We start from the raw sequence: 5571 nt of genomic DNA, 5'->3' as shown, positions 1-5571 counted from the left end.
GCCTCAAGGACACAGCCCTCTTCTGGTTCTCCTCCTACCTCTCTGACCGCTCCTTTACTGTATCTTTTCCTGGCTCCTCTTCCTCTCCTCGTCCCCTTACTATCGGGGTTCCGCAAGGCTCAGTCCTAGGCCCCCTCCTCTTCTCTCTTTACACGGCCCCTATTGGACAAACAATCAGTAGATTTGGGTTCCAGTATCATCTCTATGCTGATGACACCCAATTATACACTTCTTCCCCCGACATCACCCCTACCTTAATTCAAAATAACAAGGATTGTCTGTCTGCTGTCTCTAACATCATGTCCTCTCTCTACCTGAAACTAAATCTCTCCAAAACGGAACTTCTTGTGTTTCTCCCTTCTACTAACCTCACTCTACCCAACATCGAAATTACCCTGAAGGGTTCAACCATAACTCCCAAGCAGCATGCCCGCTGTCTTGGGGTCATATTCAACTCCGAACTTTCCTTTACTCCCTATATCTGATCACTCACTCGCTCTTGTCACCTGCATCTTAAAAACATCACCAGAATCCGACCTTTTCTCACCGTTGAAACTGCTAAGACTCTTACTGTCGCTCTTATTCATTCTCGTCTGGACTACTGCAACTCTCTTCTAATCGGTCTCCCTCTTACCAAACTTTCTCCTCTCCAATCCATCTTGAATGCTGCAGCCAGAGTCATATTTCTGTCCAGCCACTTCACCGATGCCTCCGTCTTGTGCCAGTCATTATACTGGCTACCCATTCGCTACAGGGTCCAGTATAAACTCATCTCTCTCACCCACAAAGCTCTCCACAGTTCTGCACTGCCTTATATCTCCTCTCTCATCTCTGTCTATCACCCTACACGTGCCCTCCATTCTACAAACGACCTAAGACTAACATCCCCTGTAATCCGAACCTCGCACCTCCATCTCCAAGACTTCTCTCGTGCTGCGCCAGCTCTCTGGAATGTACTTCCCCAGATGATCAGACTGATACCTAGCCCCAACCTATTCAAGCACACTTTGAAAACCCATCTCTTCAAACAAGCCTACCACATTAACTACTCAGTAAACTAACTTTGCCCTGTTCCCTCCTTCCAAATATTACTCTGAATCTGCACCCTCCTATTCATCTGTCTCCACATCCTCCATGCACACGATAACTGCACTTGATACTTGACTATTGCACTTAAACACACGGGCTGATGACCGGATCATGCAGCTTTGTATGAAAATCCCTATGTATTATAATTGCCAGACCTGAAATAACAAGCACTTTTCACCTATTGTGTCCCCCCATTTCCTTGTAGATTGTAAGCTTCCGAGCAGGGACCTCACCCCTAATGTCACTGTTTAAATTGTCTTAACTTGTATTGAATTTATTGTTCGTACATGTCCCCGCTTAATTGTAAAGTGCTGCAGAATATGTTGGCGCTATATAAATAAAAAATATTATTATTATTACACAGCTGATAGTCCTACTGAATAGACTGTTAGAATTTGTATTATGGCAAGAAAAAAGCAGCTAAGTAAAGAAAAACGAGTGGCCATCATTACTTTAAGAAATTAAGGTCAGTCAGGCCGAAAAATTGGGAAAACTTTGAAAGTGTCCCCAAGTGCAGTGGCAAAAACCATCAAGCGCTACTCAGAAACTGGCTCACTTGAGGACCGCCCCAAGAAAGGAAGACCAAGAGTCACCTCTGCTTCTGAGGATAAGTTTATCCAAGTCACCAGCCTCAGAAATCGCAGGTTATCAGCAGATCAGATTAGAGACCAGGTCAATGCCACACAGAGTTCTAGCAGCAGACACATCTCTTCAACAACTGTTAAGAGGAGACTTTGTGCAGCAGGCCTTCATGGTAAAATAGCTGCTAGGAAACCACTGCTAAGAACAGGCAACAAGCAGAAGAGACTTGTTTGGGCTAAAGAACACAAGGAATGGACATTAGACCAGTGGAAATCTGTGCTTTGGTCTGATGAATCCAAATTTGACATCTTTGGTTCCAACCACCGTGTCTTTGTGCGACGCAGAAAAGGTGAACGGATGGACTCTACATGCCTGGTTCCCACCGTGAAGTATGGAGGAGGAGGTGTGATGGTGTGGGGGTGCTTTTCTGGTGACACTGTTGGGGATTTATTCAAAATTGAAGGCATACTGAACCAGCATGGCTACCTCAGCATCTTGCAGCAGCATGCTATTCTATACGGTTTGTGTTTAGTTGGACCATCATTTCTTTTTTAACAGGACAATGACCCCAAACACACCTCCAGGCTGTGTAAGGGCTATTGGAGCAATAAGGAGATTGATGGGGTGCTACGCCAGATGACCTGGCCTCCACAGTCACCAGACCTGAACCCAAACGAGATGGTTTGGGGTGAGCTGGACCGCAGAGTGAAGGCAAAAGGGCCAACAAGTGCTCTAAGCATCTCTGGGAACTCCTTCAAGATTGTTGGAAGACCATTCCCGGTGACTCGGTGAAGCTCATCAAGAGAATGCCAAGAGTGTGCAAAGCAGTCATCAAAGCAAAAGGTGGCTACTTTGAAGAACTTAGAATATAAGACATAATTTCAGTTGTTTCACACTTTTTTGTTAAGTATATAATTCCACATGTGTTAATTTATAGTTTTGATGCCATCAGTGTGAATATACAATTTTCATAGCCATGAAAATACAGAAAAATCTTTAAATGAGAAGGTATGTCCAAACTTTTGGTCTGTACTGTACATGCTGGATGGAATAGTGTAAAGCATGCAAATACTGAACTCTGGAGCAGTGGAAATACTTTCTGTGGAATCATGAATGGCATTTCTTTATCTGCTAGTTTGGTGAACAAGTCTGAGTTTAGCAAATGTGAGGTAAATGCTACATACCTGATTGCACATTATGCCAACGTTAAAGCTTGGTGAAGGAGGGATAGTGACACAGGTTGTTTTTCAAGGTATTGACTGGGCCATTAAGTTTCAGTGAATGGAAATCTTAGTGCACCAACATACATAGATATTTTGGACAACTGCATGCTTCCAACTTTGTGGGAACAGTTTTGGGAAGACCCTTTTCTGTTCCATCATGACGCAAAGTATACAATACATAGCTAAGTAAGTCCATAAAGACATGGTTGAATGAGATTTGTGTGGAAGAATTTCAATGACAGCACAACGCCCTGATTTCAACCTCATCAAAGAGATTGTTAACCAGGCCATCTCATCCAACTTTGGTTTCTGACCTCACATATGCTATTCTGTGGAATAATGAATGACACTTGTCTATCTAACAGCCTGATTGATAGTCTGAGTTTAGTGAATGCCAGGAGAATATTGCCTGGCTGGTTGCTCATTATGCCAACTTTAAAGCTTGGTGAAGGAGGGGTAATGCTATAGGCTTGTTTTTTTAAGAGAGGGCTTAGGCCCCTAAGTTTCAGTGAATGTAAATCTTAATGCTCCAACACATAGATATTGTGGACATCTCTATGCTTATAACTTTGTGGGAACAGTTTCAGGAAGACCCTTTTCTGTTGCATCACAATTGTGAATTATACATAGCTAAATCCATAAAACGAGTCCATAAAGACATAGTTGTATGAGATTGTTTGAGGAAGAATTTGAGTGGCAGCGCAGAAGCACGGAGCCCTGATCATATCCCCACTGAAGACTTTTGGGATGAACAAGAACTAAGATAGTGAGCCAGTCTCATCCAGCTTTGGTTTCTTACCTCTCAGATGCTTTTCTAGATGAAGGGGCAAAAATCCTAGACATACTCAAAAATCTAGTATTATTATTATTATTTATTTAAATAGCACCATTAATTCCATGGTGCTGTATGTGAGATGGGGTTACATCAAAATACAAATATCACTTACAGTAAATAAACTAACAATTACAGACTGATACAGAGGGGAGATGACCCTGCCCTTGCGGGGTTACATTCTACAGGATTTTGGGGAAGGAGACAGTAGGTCGGGGGTTGCGGTAGCTCCGATGGTGTTGAGGTGGTCATGTGGTCATTACAGGTTGTAAGCTTCTTTGAAGAGATGGGTTTTCAGGTTCCGTTTGAAGGATCCAAATGTGGTAGATAACCGTACGTGCTGGGGCACAGAATTCCAGAGGATGGGGAATATTCAGGTGAAGTCTTGGAGGCAATTGGATGAGGAGCGAATAAGAGTCGAGGAGAGAAGGAGGACTTGGGAGGACTGGAGATTACGTGAGGGAAGATATTGAGAGATTAGTATGGAAATATACGGAGGAGAAAGGTTATGGATGGCTTTGTAGGTCAGTGTTAGTAGTTTAAACTGGATAAGCTGGGAAATTGGGAGCCATAGAAAGGATTTGCAAAGAGGGGAAGCAGGAGTGTAGCGAGGAGAGAGATTAATTAGTTGGGCAGCAGAATTAAGGACGGACTGGAGGGGTGCGGGAGTGTTAGAGGGTAGGCCACAAAGGAGGATGTTGCAGTAGTTGAGGCAAGAGATGATTAGGGCATGCACAAGCATTTTGGTAGAGTGAGGGTTGATGAAAGGACGGATTCTGGGAATATTTTTGAGCTGGAGGCGACAGGAGGTAGCGAGAGCTTGGATGTGCGGTTTAAAGGACAGGGCAGAGTCAAGGGTTACTCTGAGGCAGCGGATTACCAGGACGGGGGAAAGTGTGAATTAATTTATTGTGATAGACAGATCAGGTAGGGAAGGTGATCGAGATAAAGGAAAGATAATTAGTTCGGTTTTGTCCACATTGAGTTTGAGGAAGCGAGAGGAGAAGGAGGATATGGCTGACAGACACTCTGGGATTCTGGTGAGCAGAGAGGTGACATCTGGGCCAGAGAGGCAGATCTGAGTGTCATCGGCATATAGATGGTACTGGAAGCCATAGGACTTTATGAGTTGTCCCAGGCCAAGGGTATAGATTGAGAAGAGTTCCTAGGACAGAGCCTTGAGGGACACCAACAGAGAGGGGGCGAGATGAAGAGGTAGTATGGGTGTGGGAAATGCTAAATGTGCGGTTGGTGAGGTATGAGGAGATCCAGGATAGGGCGAGGTCTTTGACACAAAAGGAGGAGAGGATCTGTAGTAGGACACAGTGGTCAACTATGTCAAAGGCAGAGGACAGGTCTACAAGGAGGAGTATAGGGAATTGTCTGTTAGCTTTGGCTGTAAGTTGTTCGGAAGTTTGGTCAGGGCAGTCTCAGTGGAATGGTGGGGATGGAAGCCAGATTGTAGGCTGTTGAAGAGAGAGTTAGATGCTAGGTGAGAGGAAAGTTCAGCGTGGACGTGCTGCTCAAGTAGTTTGGAAGCAAATGGGAGCAAAGATATGGGGCGGTAGCTGGACATAGCGCTTGGGTCAAGGGAAGGCTCTTTGAAGCTAGATGTGATTGGGGCATGTTTGAAAGCAGAGGGGGAGTAGAAAGTGTTTCCAGATAAGTAGCATCTGAATTAGCTGCAAAGGTGGAGAACCAACTTCATAATAATGCCTATGGATTTATGTTGTAGAAAGGGATGTCATAAAAGCTACTTTTATCCATATAATGTAAATTATCGTAACTTGCTGACCATCTAAAGTGTATAGAAGCCTGCTAATTCTCTCCTGTTGGCAGATATCA

This window comes from Ranitomeya variabilis, chromosome 2, assembly GCF_051348905.1.
Source record: "Ranitomeya variabilis isolate aRanVar5 chromosome 2, aRanVar5.hap1, whole genome shotgun sequence".
In the NCBI taxonomy this organism is placed as follows: domain Eukaryota; kingdom Metazoa; phylum Chordata; class Amphibia; order Anura; family Dendrobatidae; genus Ranitomeya; species Ranitomeya variabilis.
The sequence above is the reverse complement of the archived record's forward strand: the minus strand, read 5'-3'. Positions refer to the sequence as shown.